Source organism: Pempheris klunzingeri, chromosome 4, assembly GCF_042242105.1.
Source record: "Pempheris klunzingeri isolate RE-2024b chromosome 4, fPemKlu1.hap1, whole genome shotgun sequence".
Classification (NCBI taxonomy): Eukaryota; Metazoa; Chordata; class Actinopteri; order Acropomatiformes; family Pempheridae; genus Pempheris; species Pempheris klunzingeri.
Genome location: NC_092015.1, coordinates 5262491 through 5278280, shown reverse-complemented (window position 1 = coordinate 5278280; position 15790 = coordinate 5262491). Strand labels below are relative to the sequence as shown.

Sequence of the window (15790 nt, the reverse complement as noted above, 5' to 3'; positions counted from 1 at the left end):
ATCAAATTTTCTTTTTTTTTTTTATTTATAATTCCCATATTTATTACATGGTGCTAATAAAGTCAGATGAGTATTGTATTTGAAGTTGAATAAGTCTCCAGTAATCACAATGCAGCCCCATGAGTTGATGAGCCTTTTTGCACTCTTCTTGTGTATTATGCCATTCAAATGTGCATTTCTGTGAGCAGTTTGTTTTCATAGGCCACACGATTTCTCATTAAACTCTGAATTGGACTTTCAAATTTGTTAAGTAGCTTGCGGTGGAAGAAACTCTTTTCTACTGTGAATTGTTGAGCTGTTGATTAACTAAGAATTGGAAAAAAAAAAAAAAGTATCAATTCAAATGGCTTCAGGAAAGCACACAGGAAGCCGATACCACGAGTGGTTAACTACAGTCATCAAATGGTTAATGAACATACTGTATATGTATGAGCAATTCATTGGGCTGGATACAGGAGGAGAGCGTTGATGAGTGGGGGGGCTTTTAGCTGCATTAGCGTGTAGCAGTGAGGCCTGCTTGTATACAGATCCACATACTGATATAAAGGAGGGAAAATATCGGATTTCGTCAAATGACTGGTGTTTTCAGATCTATATTAAGTGGACTCTCCTGTGTAAGTTACATTATGAAATGTTTTCTCAGTAAGTATTGTCGTTGTTACCCAGCAACCTAACCTGTGTCACAGCCTGTAAAAAAACACTAAAAAGTGCTTTGTTTTGTCACCATGGTATGTTTATGCATAGATCTTTCTAACAACTTTTTTTGGATAAACAGATTGTTCATGGCTTCTAGAAATATGTTGGGTTTTTTTTTTTTTGCTCTTGTTTTCTACCTGTTTTCAATGTGTACAGTTTGAGGTCACATGGGATATGTCCATAATAAAAATGTGTTACTGTAAATGATGCTCTTACTCTCATATTAAATTCTCTAAGATTTTCTCTGTACAAGCCACCAAGGTGATAACAGACTATTGTAATACAAGTAGTAGTAGTACAAGTGGTCTAAAAAATGAATGTACAGCAGATATGTTGAAAGATAAAATATGTTTTTTAGGTCTATGGTTAAAGGTAGCACCTCAAGGTTTCTTGTTCTATATCCAGACTAAGAGTCCGCAGCTATGAAAAGCAGCTCTGTGAGCTAAATAGTAACGCCGAAATACTAACATGATCACAGGCAATGCTGATGTTTAGCAGGTAGTGTAGGGTAACCATATTTACAAACCCCCAACTGGGACGCTTCAGTGTTCAGGACCCTCAGGCACGCACACATGCACATGCTGATGCACGCACCATAGGCGTTTTCATCAGGAGAGGGAACAATTATCATAACACTTAGCATAACACCTACCGAGCGCACTTCTCAACACTGTGGATGCAGCTTTTACATTGCAAGGTACTTTTAAGAAGAAGAGTAAGCTCTTCAGTAAAGACAGACTTTGTCTTCAGCATGACAGCTAATCGTTAGTATTCTGACAGGTTTTGTCAGAAAGAGCCATAAGCGTCATAGCCTAGCATTGGCCTTGACGACAACATAATGATTGACTGACACACATGAAGACCCAATCGGTGTTGGATTCAGATCTGCAGTGCCTTGCCTATATTATTATGTCAGGTTAGGTAATGATAAGTGGGACAGAACATAATAAATGTCCATGTAAGTGCTGAAAACAAGTCTAATATAATAATTATTATCTTTATTGTGGTGAAAACTGGGGGAATTTGGCAGTGCCTGTCGAAAACCTGGACATTTTAGTGTTGTACAGATATTTGTCAGGACCTGGACAAACCAGGACGTCTTGTCATCGTAAGTTTCACAGGTGTTAACAGGGCCATAAACCATAATACTGGATGAAGAAGTATTATTGTAGAAGTCTGCACAATGTTCATATATCAGTAAGTGGATATTGTGGTGTAAATAGACTTCTGTGTAAATGTTCCTACGCTACAGGCTGCTTAAGTTTTCCATGAATGATGGATTTATCCTGTTATACTATATATCTAATAAGTCAACAGCTAGAAAAAATAGAAATAGGATAAAATACTTTGACCTTTATGTGTGATGCCAACAAACACAACTGTATGCACATGATCTCTCTTCCTAATGTGGATAAATTTAGTGCGTGTTGCCAGAGTCTTCAGAACTAAATCAGAACTTATAAGTATTTTCTTGCATTTTTATTCTTTACTAAATATTGTGGTTTTCAGCCACAGCTGGAACACAACTCTGTGTTTTTGTGGTCTTCCTGTCACTGAGTTCACATTTTACTTTTTACTCAGAAGTGTGCAACTGTCTTGCACGAGTTTCACCACTTAATTGGTTATTCAAAACACATTACCATCCTTTCACTTCAACATTTTAATGCCAGCTCTTCCATTTTGCCACTTTGTCCTGAGTCTTGACGTTACTCCAAATAAAACTCCAGCCCCATGATAAGAATCAGGAGAGAGGCTGCTTACTTTAGCTGCTGATATTTTTTTCCCCTCACTTGTGGTATTTCCATTGGTCATCTGATCAAAGATGTCCTGAAATAACTTGTGTCATCTCCATCTCCATTTTTGACTCTCACTTTGTTGTTCGTGTCTCTTCAGATTAAGTCGCTCCACTAAAGTTGACACGTTTCACATCATTTTGAGAAATATCCCTGCCATGACCAAACCAGTGAAATGAAGAAAATGTTCACATCTCAGACTGAGATCCCACATTTCTCTTCATTTCTTTAAAACTGCATTTACCAGTGAGCTGTATTTGCTCCACAATGCTGCAGCTGACTGAATGCTCACCTTGAAACAAACACTACTGTAAATGAATATCCCACTAGTGTTGTTTCTGCAGCACTAACACAGACTAGACAGACACTACATTTGCCATCCATTCAGTGTTTGTGAATGCTGCTGTGTACATGTCCTACATCGACCCCGTAGACTTCTCAGGAAAATCAGTGAAACGATCTACTGTAAACAAGACGACATCTAGCATTCAAAACAAACTTTTGGTGAGAAATGTTTTTCCCTCCGTCTTCATGTGTCTTTGCCAACGCTCTGTTGGCGTCGTGGAGGTCACCACATGCCTCTGATGCTCACAAACTATTTTCACATACTGCATATGGAAGTCCGTGCTGTCTGCACTGACCTACCAGCCGACTTGTTCAGCAACAAGGACATCATCCCTCTCCCCCTCCTCCGCAAAAAATAAAGACACACGCTGCTGCTGGGACCTTACTCAGGTCCCAGGAGTGTTTTACCTCTCGTCTCCACCCTGATGCACCATCCCTGGGAACTTAAAATAACAGGGCAGCTTTTAAACCACTCCAGACTTGAACTGAACAGAACTGAATTAAAGGCTATTAAAACAATGATCTTCAGTTTTTTAGATGATAATTCAGCGGGCGTTAACCTTTACTATACATTAGTCTCCCTCTCTCTTTGGATTGTAGCCAGCAACCAACATCATTATCATAATGACCAACCTGGTACAAACCTAAAACAAGTGACTTTCAAAATCATGTACAGCGCAACAAAACCACAATATGTATTTCTGTATTAAGTGGAAACTAAATATTCACTACACTATGTAAGGCAAACAATATCTATGACCACCACATGATACTAATACGTCAAAACTTTTTGCAATTATAGAATAAAAGTGATGACAGCTACGAAACACAAACTAAAATCAATAATTTTTCTTTTCGGTGAATCTGTCATAACAGAGCACATCCTAATTTCTTTGGTATTTCGTCTGGAAAATATGGACATCAGTCATAAAGCACAAACCTAAAACTCCCCAGACTTTGATCATCTACAAACTGAAAGGAGATTGTTTATGGAAAAGTAACAACCCAAAAAAATAATTTGTTCCCAGATAAAGCTTTTATGTTTTATATCGACTCACCCTGACAGGCTGTTATTTATACTATTTTAATTCTTCAGATGTCTCTCTCGGCATTTAAATGTGTCGCAATCATGCAGCGAAGTACTGGCACGTCTTCCAATTTGTTTTCCATCGTGCACAATATCTCCTGTCATTGTTTGTCGAGTTTTGCCTTTGTTTGTTAAAACATGTTTCGCATATAACCTGATCGATTAGGCACGCAGTTTACACCCCACTGACAGACAGAACGAGTCAATTCTATTTCCAGAAAATGTGAAATTATAATGAATTGGCAATTATTTGGATTAACCCAGGATCAATCTGCTGAAATTATTATTGCCTATTATTTTGTAAATGAGACGGCTCATAAACAAACTGCTTGGATCCCATGAATAAATTTGTTGGCATCTTGAGGGATGCCCGCAGTAGCTTCTGTAGACACACACACACACACTCACACACACACACACACACACACATAGTAGCCTTGCTTTCACGCCCTCCCATTTCCAGAGCCAGTCATGGCATGAGCTGCTCTGCTATCCAGCTGCGCATTAGCGTTCTCCAATTAAACTCAGCCATCCCAGAGCAGAACGAAAGGCCTAAACCCTCTGGTGAGAAAAGTGCTGACAACTCTCATCTACAAAGTCCTGGTGGGAATACTCTGTCCCTGTGACCATTTACCCAGCGTCAAAGAAGCTGTGTGTGTGTGTGTGCGTGTGTGTGTGTATATATGTGTGTGTGCGTGTGCATGTGTGTGTGTGTGTGTGTGTGAGCATGTCTGTGTGTGGGTTTAAGAGGGCCAGAGAGGGAATCAGTGTGCATACCCTTCATCCTTTTGTTGTCTGATGCATTTTCTGCACTGAGCCTATGCGAACTTAGACACGCAGTAACTTTTGAATTACAGTATGACCACACATATTTGGCTTTCAGTCAGAAAATATGTGAAGGAATTTGTGGCATTTACTGTGCAAATTTGTGGCAAAAGGCTGTTCAAAATTGTTTGTCGAGGCCAAGTTGCAATTATCAGCTTGTTGACATTTTCTTTGATTTAGGGCATCATACAAAGTCCTGTCTTGTCACAGGCTGAAATTAAAATCTCTTCGAATATTAATTCCCAAATGAGTGGGATGATAAAAGACATCGTGACTGACAGTTTCCTCGAAACCCTCAGCTACACAGAGACTGGCCGTGGCCGCAGAACAGAAAAGTAGATTTCAAGGACACGATTTAACCCTCTAGATTTAGTGCAGATGATCTTAATGCATGGAGGCACATCATACGTCCATCAATGCACACGCATTTCTTATTCTCAAGCTTCCCAAACAATAATTAAGTATGCAACGTTTTTCATTTAAAAATAATTGGGATATAATAACAAGGTTTATCTGCTTACTAATTACCTATTCACAGATGTATTCACAGCTAATGGGTTCCAGTGTGATGGGATCCAGATATCAGCACGCTCTTCATCACCAGACCACTGTTTGTAATGTCCCCTTTACAATACCACTAATGCTAGCTTGCAACATATCCTATCAGGATATCCTGTCTGGGTGCAACAGGGCTGCTACACATGGCAGCATGACCAGGTCCTGCGGAAAATGGCTGAAATATTGGAAGCTGGCAGACAGGACAAGAACAATGACCATCCCACCGCTGATAAACATGTCATCCAGTTAATCAGGACTGTAGAGAGCATTACAGACACCAGTCTATCTATCTAAGGTCTATCATGGCTCTCTTCTCCAGGCTAGGACTGGAACATAAGGGTCGGCCTCGGCACACAGCTGCAGTTCCCTTCAGACGTCACCACCTCATCACCCCGGCTCAGACATAGTGCTCTGGTCTGCTGCTGCCTTGACTGTTCATTTCATCAGGCTCAGCATCCTTTGCGTGGCATCAGGGGTGAGGAGGGGGCTGGCTGCCAGTGAATGTAAGATGATGAAATATTCAGAGCTGCCAGCTGAGTGCATGTAGGTGGGCTGGACCACCATCATCTACCCACGGGTAGTAGGCTGTAATAGCTTCATCAGCATATCAACACCACAGCTACTTTGGAAAGTAGGTGTAACTGATAGAAGCAGAGAAGGGCAGGTTTGGCTATGGCTGAGGGAGAAGTACAAGAATTGGTATCCATCATAGATGAAGGGAGCTACAGGGGTTAGTAGGAGGTCATCTTTACCACTGCTCCGCCATCAGGGGATGTAAACATGAGTCAGTGGTGGTCCCCGGCTAATGACCTGCAGCTGGCCCTGCTGGAGGTACAGCAGGCAGAAATGTACAGCAGGTAGTAACTCTCAACAGTATAGTTCACTTTCATTTCCTTCAACTGAGGAACCAATTAGGTGTCTGCACAGTCTGTATTGACATGTATCTATAAGTAGCTGTTCTCAGGCTAAATCTGCATCTAAGCCAGTATCCTTGGTGATCATCATGCATGAATCCGCTGCTCTCACTGGGAGACAAAATGCTTCACAGGATGAGTCAAATCTCACCCAGCATCATTATGTCAGTTAAAATTAAAATTTCCCTCCCAGACAGTAAGTATGCCATAAAATTAACCTTCACCTGTAAGAATGACTGAACCCGCTGACTAGTAGGGAGAGCTCTCCCGTCCTCATTCAGAATGATTCATCAATCCAGTTACCACCGAGTTTCAGCATCTGACAAATGGGACAAATGGGGTAAATTAAGAATCCAGTGTCTCCCACCCCCACACTCTCTTCCTGACTATTGACTCTCACAGCTTTATCAGTGTACATTAGTGTCAGTGCCAGTCTACATTTAGACTAACTGTGCCAGAGGAGGCAGCCCATCAGCACATACAGGCATTGCTGTCGTCATGCAGAGCCAATGACCCTTTGTCAGAAACAATCCTCATCAGCAGAGCCACCAGGCTGAGGCTGCACTGTCCAGTCGTCACAGCAGCGAGACTGTCTTCATCTCAAAACACAAATAATGCTAGAGAGTAACGTAGAAATTCAAATTGTAAAACTGCACTAGGCGGGATTTTCATGCCTAAACGCATCCGTGTTATCAGTGCAGTACATGAAAAAGTGTCCTGTCCAGCCATTGAAATGCAACAGAGTTGACCTAAATGTCCAAATTGTGCAGTGGGAAGAAATATTCACCAGCGATGAGGAGAGATGAATCAAACCTAAAGAGTATTAAATTAAACATATAATTACTTAATAGCACAGGTAGAGAAAACTGGACACAACACCACACAAAGCTGTTTATATTTTTCATATTTTCAGAATTCACTGGCACCACTGGCTCACGATGCTTCGCGCTACAGGCTAAACTCCAAAAAGGTGGAATGTGCCAATTAAAATTTAAATGTCATTAGCTGTTAAAAGAGCAGCAGTTTTCTGAATGGATCATTTTTTTCCCACAGTTGGAAATGAGACAGGCAGACAGGGATGTGGAGAAAAAGAAGCTGTGGGATCTGATTATATGCCAGGAGGGACACACACACACACACACACACACACACACAGGTAGCTGCAGCGGCGACTGACTTAACCACTCAATTATCTTTGGGCACCAGAGGTCATTGAAGAATATTTAATTGAGTCCAAAGTTCTACATCTTACATTGCTTCATGTCTCAGGGATCTGTAACGGTGGACTTGTGGGGTTTGACCCCCAAACTCTGGTCTATGAGGGGTCACAGTTACTGCTAACAAAAATAAATCTCTTTATCAGCTACAACTGCATATGCAGAGCCTGCCATTGATTAGATTACAGTGCTATTTACAACTCCATCTTTAAAAAGCTGATCCTTGCAAAAAAGCAAACAAACTGACTGATCCTCACACCACAACCAGTCAGGACTAATTCCCCCCGTAGCTTCGTGGCCAGTTGCCATGACAAGTCACAACCAATTAGTTGCCTCAGGAGCATTGGCTTTCTCCAGCAGCAGGTTTCAACACTCAAACCTGAGGTCAATCACTGAATCTTCATCAGCAGAGCTGATATTGCTTTGTTCTGTGAATGTGTCAGTGGTATTTAATTTACCTTTAGCAGGCCTAATGACTGGATCTATTTTAGATCTTTGAAACGTGAAAAAGGATGGATAAAACATCATAATAATACACTAAGTGCTGAGAAAAACTTGCACACTCTTGGTGACACAAGTCCTCATAGCGAATTGACAAAATACTCAGCTTGTCCGCATCTTCCAAAACATTTAATCTGCCAGTTTAGGCAACACAAATGACAGGGTTAGCATTACCAGAGAATCACGGTCTTGTTTAAACTTAGCAAAACATCACTGCCATTGTAAAAAGAAATGATGACTATTGGTACAAGCTGAGACATGAACTGTGTTATGGTTGTGTGCTCTCTTTAAAAGTGGAAAAGGAAAACAACACAAATGATTTACCATCTATCCAAATTCAAAGTGCCTGTGTTGTTGAAAGACCAGGACCATTAAAAGAAGAAGTTTACATCACAACTTGATGGACAGCAGGTCACAGTGAACAAGTGTCTTTTTGTTGATGCTGGAGACTGAACCCTCAGTGTTCGTGACCCTCAGCACTCCGTCCATTGTTCTGTGATTACGGTCACATAAAGCGTTCCTGAGGCCATGCCTGTAATGGAAGTGAAAAACCATTACAGTCTGTGGGAACATTGGATTTAAATGTTGGTTTTTGCCCTTGGCAACATTTGAGTATTTTGAGCAGGCTGTAGAATCCATGAGACAATGACAGTACCTGAGCACACACACACACACACACAGGTAAAAATAAGAACTTTTAGACTCCTCTCCTTATCTTTTTGTTGGGAGTAATATGGACTAATGTACAGTGCTGACACAGAAGGAGCTAACTATGATTTTTTTTCTGCCTATGGCTTTAGAAAAATCTTTTTTATCATTGCAGACATTTTGTGACTTTATCAGAAACCAGCTTGGCTTAAGGAAGAAGTCATTTAAGGAAACATGAATAATTGCCAGGCACATACTGTACTTCAGGAAATTTATGTTTTCTGGTTGATGTGCCATGAGATTCTAACATATTTCTGAGCTTAAATTTGCTAATCAAATTCGGAAATCTATTTCCATAATTTAATGCTCACTATGACTGATGACATGTTTATTTATGTCTCTCCCCGAAGATGATGAAGGCGTACAAGCTGATAATAATTCAGACCTTTTCCTATAGAGCTTTGTCATCTTGTTTTGCTGAGAAGTTGGCAGTAGCCGTGGCCTTCAGAGACATTTCTGATTATTTTTACAACTTGTTGATCTTTATTCATTAGCTGGAATGTGCATATTGTGGTGTTTGCGTTGCATTAGCCACCCTCTGTGTACTCAATCACCAAATCACTTTTACTGCTGTTGTGCTTTGCATTGACATGAACCACTTTTAGATGATCGTGACGCTCAGGGTTTGACTTTGGTGTCGTATAGTCAACTCATTTACTCACTTACTTTCTGTAAGGTTTGTTTTCCACCAGTTTGCCACCTGTGACATGGCATATGTACTGCATGATAACAGTAGTACATGTAATGTTTGGATAATTTTAATGTCTTCACTGCCACATCTGTCCTGGGGCCCTGGTGAGTGTTTCTCAGACAAAAAAGATGACTCACTCTACAGATGCAGGTATTGACAAAAGGACTTCCTGCCATTAGACATTTTGGTAAAGGGAAATGTGATATACTAGTGTTGATTCAAACAGTGTCCCTTTGTCTAATGAATAGCCTTGTGAGGTAAAAGCTTCCTGTTTGAAGCCTGGTATTCAGCAGAGGCAAGTGGATGCCTGGTTGATTGTTTCATAAATAACTTGGCATTATGTGGCTCTTTGACAAGAAAATACATGAGAATAAAAAGCACTTTAAACCTTAAACTAAACAGCACTGCTACAAAGCTTAACATATGTTCAGGGGATCTGGTTGCTTCATGCCGCTGCCAGCTTGGTCAATTGTGTCTTTTTTCTGTCTCTAATGTTACGATGCTATCTTTTAGAAGTTAAGAATGTACTCAGCTTGCACAAATTTCCATGTCTTTTTACCTCCACCACAAAGTTAATGTTTTTGGTGATGTTTGTCTGTTTGTGAGCAGGATTATGGGGGTGTACCATGGGCTATTAAAATGTAGAGTGGATCTAACCAAATTATAGCATTGTGGATTAAAACATGCAACAAAACATATTTTTGACATAATTCTTATAGTTTTGGAAAATGATGCCAACATATATAATGTTTGCAATTTCAGATTTGCACATCACAGAAGGCTGGACTATTGGCTTTGTTGGGGGTCTGCGCTCTCCGAGTGCCCTACTAGTTTAGTATTTGTGGCCTTGAGTTCCTCACAAATAGTTCTTAGTGTACCTAGTGCACAGCTGTGTGTTGTTTCCACCATTTCAATGACACACCTGAAGAATGTTTTCTTGTGAAACACCCTGGGGTCTCAAACTGCAGCACTACATAAAAACAAAAAAAAAAATCTAAAGTACAGCCCCAGCAAACTACATCTATCAGCTGGCTGCAGTGAATGAGAAGTATGTTGCAACACAATTCAAGTCATAGGTCAGAAAAACAGTTGTCATCACAGCACATCTCTGTAAACACAATCTTTTATGTGGAGATACTGAGTTTCATTACATGTAGTCGATGGTGGACTATAACAGAATATATACAATGGATAACACATTTAAGCAAAAAAACCAAAAAAACGTATTGCTGCCATCTGTGAAAACTAACTGATAATTAATTAAATCTTCAAATATAAGAAAAAACATCACTTTTGAGTCATTACAGAAAGTAGTATAAATCAATGTAAAGAACTAAAAATGACATCCTGTGTGACAATTTGACCTCAAGCTATTTCAAATGTCCTCTAGAAATAGATTAAAGAAATAGTTCAACATTTTGGGAAATACATGTATTTTCTTTATTGTAGAGAGTTAGATGAGAAGTGTAATACTGCTCTTATGCATAAGAGTTGTGTCAATCTTCTCATCGAACTTCCGGCAAGAAAGCAAATAAGTGCATTTGTCAAAATGGCAGACTGTTCTTGTAAAGTGAATTTATTCCATTGCTGAGACAAGCAGATATGTTGTGGGAGAGACAACTGACATAAATTAACATGAACAGGAAAAACAGGGTGAGGTGGTCTAGATTGCAACTTCCAGCGACGATGAGAGAAAAACAATTGAGTTTTAGAAACTTTATTCATCGCCAGAGGCACAAAAACGGCAAGCGCATATCACGGTGTACAACGCTGCATCAGCTGTACACACTATTCACACATATGGATACATAAAAGCTATACCCTCCAGTGTAGCATTAAACACGGTGTTGTGGGATGTTAAGAAATTGGGTTCAGTTACATTTATTGTTGTTAAATGGAGAGTCAGCATTTAAGTGATATTGTGTTGGAAAAAAATAAGGCAAAGTCTGTTGTTTTAGTGTTGGTTGAAGTGTTTAATGTGATAAAATGTTGTAGTGCCGAAAAACAAGGGATGTGGTATTGGTTTCCTATCTTATACTGGTTTCCTTTCTTATATGTATGTATGTCTTCTATATATTTTTGCATACAAAAGAACTGTAGTTGTTATAGTGAAAGTGTGTGTGTGTTGTGAAGACTGATGTTTTCAGTCAGGCCTGCAACTCTTAGACCCTGAAATTTCTGCTTTTTTGACATGTCATCATGCCTTATCTGTCATGATTGACAGAAGCCAAACCCACACTTCTACCTGTATACTTAGTTTCTCCAAGTGCTTCACAAGCTTTTAACTGGCTCAGCAATTCAACCGAGCAGCTTCACTGTGGAGCATCTTGCCCTTGAGCAACCCAAAGGTCAATTGACAAAAAGTAAAGAGCTGTCAAATATCAGCAGTACCAGGATGGGTAACACGGCAGTGACAATGCAGAAAAGGTTTTTGGTAATATTCTTAGAAAATCAAGTCAAATATAATCAGATTTGAGGTGACTGAGGACTCTAACTCATTTATTGTTCCAGTTGTAACATCAGTCTTATTGTCTGACCCTTTCAAAATGTGTTTTTGGCTACCTGACTACAGAGCTAATTTAGTCTTTAACACTTGTTTCTTACAGCAGCTTGTGAAATGTATTTACGAAAGCCTTGTTGACATGCTTTAATTAAAATAAAAATCATGCTGCTTTATTCAGTTTATAAAATAATGACATCGCAAACTACAGTGACAGCTCAAAAACAGAGCTGCAGGGCAGGCTGAAAATACCTGCAGGGCTCACAAACAGAAGCTTCACGAGAGAGAAGAGCCAGAAGACAACTGGATGAAAGGAAATAAAAGGCAGAAAGACAGGAACACATTTTTTAGATATGATTTCAGAGGCAAAACATCCGATCTGGTAGACAAAGCCATTTATTAAATAGACTATTCCAGTTATTGGTTATGAGATTAATTCTGGCTTTGGCATCCTCTCAAAAAGTGACTTCAGTTTCAGAAGTGGCTCTTGTTTCCGAGCTGTCAATGTGATCATTGAGAGTGAATAGATCATTAGAAATTGCAAAAAAAAGAGGAATTTCGCACTGGCAGATGTATTTGTTAATTAAAACCCTGTCACTAGAAAATGTAAGTAAAGAAAAATACTTACAAATGTTTTTGACTTTTTCTGATTGAATTTGTTGCCGACCGATACTGCAAATGTAATGGTCTTACAGGATGTTGATCAGAATTGAAAACTGATTAGCGATATATACAAAAAGAATAAAAACTAAATGCAGTTAAACACTTCTGTGACACAGTCAACAAAACTGAACCCAATTAGCTTCATTCACCATACATGATATTTGCTACAGTGCTATTGTATTAGACTGCATAATTTTGTACATGTGTTATTGTGTCCACCCTCTGTAATCATATGCTATTATTTATCTGAATGAGACTTCCGTCTGGGCAGATGTGCCTACCTGAATGACGACAGCTCTCACAATGTCTTTCAGCAGCTTCTTTGTAGAGGGGCTTGATATGAGTTTGCGTACCTTATAATTAAGTGCTTGTTAATCCATCAGGTGATGTCTTTTATTTTTGCAGGGCTGTACAGCCGTTCGCGCTATAGCAGCTCTCTCCTGTCATCTATTTTCAGGCCAGAATGAATCAGTTTCTCCTGTCTTTTTTGTTCATTTTGACACCCAGCAAAACTCATCGCCTCTAAGGGAATTGGAGTGGAGGGTCTTGTTTTGTTCTGGCAGTTCTTTCAGGAATGGCCATCAATCAGGTGATCTATTGTGTTAGAGAGGGACCTTTCTCTATTGAATTCATGACTTGCCGCAAAAAGCAGATGCTACAAAGGTATTGAAAGTTTGCAGGGTACATTATAATCTGACGAAAAAGACGAGGAGCAGTGCGTCATAATGATTTCACTGCCAGTTTATATGTCAGGATGGACGGTGCCTCTACTTTTATGGAATTCGTATTACATTGGTGCTCTCTCATGATTACTCTGCATGGACCAGGTTCTGGTACAGTGATACCCACAAAACCAAATGAGCAGCTCAGATTACTTGGCATTTTCCAGTAACTGAAAATAAAGCCAAGATTTTGATGAAGCACCACAATAAAAAAAAAAAAAAAAAACTAACTTGAGCTCCTTTTATAATTTTATAAATAACATTTTTTTTTCATTAAAAAAAAAGAAAAGAAAAGAAATGATTTGATTGCAGATCATTGAGGTTTTTGAATATTTTTCATGACAGCCTGGTGAAAAATGAGTCTTTTTCAGTGCAGCCAAATGTTGATAGAGTTGGTAGAATGTCAGGAGGCTACAAAGAGAGAAAACAGAGGGCAGGAGTTAGTTTGGATTTGTCCATTTTGGTGACGCTCCAGCTGATCGATGAGAGGGTCCGTGGTGAGTTATTGTAAACCCATTTACCTCTTGTTTCAAAGACTGCAGAGTAGTTTGTACATCTTAATTTGCTGGCATTGTCAGTCTATGCTTGTGTTCTTTGGGCTGGAACTGTGCAGACGAAGGATAAACAAAGTGTAGGCTCTGTTGAGAGAGGCATGGATGGAGGGGAACCAGAAACTAAACAAGGATTCGGGTGAAATTCTGACTGTGTGCATCATTTCTGTGGATGAGGGTTCTGGGAAGAATGCATGTTTGTTTTGGGTTAAGGAGAAAAATATGAGATTATTCTGACGAGCCTCAAGGTTAGTGATTCCCAAAACCATTTCTCAGAATACCACACTGATGTCAGACCCTGTTTTTCAATATTTGCAACACCATTTTGGGATCCAGCAGAGCTAATGGTGCCTATTCAGACACTGAATTGTTTATCACTAAAACTTGCCCAAAGCAACAACTACTTTTTTAGTATGCATCCAAAAACAGTTGTCATTTTTGCGGATTTGATAGAGTAGTTACACAGTGTCTTCATTTGCCTGTATGCCTTTAAAAGAGATGTTTCAGTATCATGTGGCCTCTGGGATGCCAATGACACACACTCCACAGAATACATTGTAAACAGCTTTTATGCCCCCTGAATTAATTTTTCTCACGTGAAGTTATTGATTGCTCACTCTGCATTTCTTTATTCTCTCAGACATTCATTCGATTAACCACATAATTCTATTCAAGTTCCCTAGCTCGTGGTTTTCACCCTGCACCATAATTATCCATAATGACAGCAGTCTGCATCTCTGGTTCCTTGGTGCTTGTTAGGCTGACATTCAAATATGGTTCAGGCTCAGTCTTCTTACTTTATACTTCGGTGTGACTTTCGATTGTTGCTGAGTGAAAGTTGAAAAAAAAGAAAATAGCGTAGTGTTCCCACCCCCTGCCAGCCCAGGCAAACATGGCTCCCACACAATGTCTGTTCTGAGGTCTCCTGTGGAACAGTTTTGTCAGCTGTGTGGTGTAGGAGTGGGTAATGACATGCTTAGTACAGATGTCTCTAATGAGTCATGACAGGCAAACATTGGAACCCAGCCTGGGTTATTCATCTCACTGGACAAGGCTTGATTTGAATAGTTGTAGGCCCGATGACATGGTGAACTGGGTTTAAATAATAGTAGAAAAATGATGGTGGCTGTAACTGCAGAATGATCATTGCAGCGCCATATAACCCATAAAAAAGACCACAAAAACTTCCCCTTTAACTTTACAATCAGACAGCATCATTGACAAAAATCTTGCAGTTTTGCATTTCTTATTTCCTCTTGGAAGCTGTCACAGACGCAGTCTTAATCAAACTATGTGAAATTACACATGGCCTGACCCACTTTTTCCTCTTCAAACCATGCACCTTTTACCATAAATCTGAATAAAAAACATCACAAAAATGTAGATGAAATCTGTAAAATTAAATATGCTCATTCCCTCTCTGGCAGAGTGTTAGATGAGAAAATAAATACCACTCTAATATATGTCCATAATATAAGAAGCTACAGCAGCTGGCTAGCTTGGCTTAGCACAAAGACTAGAAACAGGGAGACAGCTAGCCTTGATGTGTCTAGTGGTAGCAAATTCTGCCATCTGAAAAATATCCAGTATGCATCGGTCCAGTTAACCTCATGTGTCCCTACTCTACTATGGCTGTACAGAAGTAAACATGTGATCCACAACTAACTATGTAACTTTCTTTATCAATATTATTGTGATTATTATATAAACCAGCTAAGCCTGGTCTAGCATACTGCAAATTAAATTGGTTCAACCATTTCATACTGCATACTACTATGAAGAGCAGTATGTAGTTAGGAGGACATACTGCACATTGGTAGTATGTTGTAGGCATCTCTGAATACAGCCTGTATCTTGGCTCTCTGTTGCCAGGCAGCCAGCAGAGACTGAAGGAAGTTGCTGGTTTCAGCCAAAAAGTCAAGTGGAAGTGCCTCAGTTCCTCAGAATAGCTTCCAAAAACTGATTTCTATTAAAACTGATGCTGCTTACTCCTCAAAATTCAAGGTGAAACCATTTTTG

General features: G+C 39.7%; 1 protein-coding gene across 1 annotated transcript in view; it reads left to right on the top strand.

The window, feature by feature from the left end:
• nectin1b (nectin cell adhesion molecule 1b) overlaps positions 1-15790 on the top strand; it is a 138903-nt gene that overhangs the window by 76013 nt on the left and 47100 nt on the right. The window lies entirely within an intron of this gene.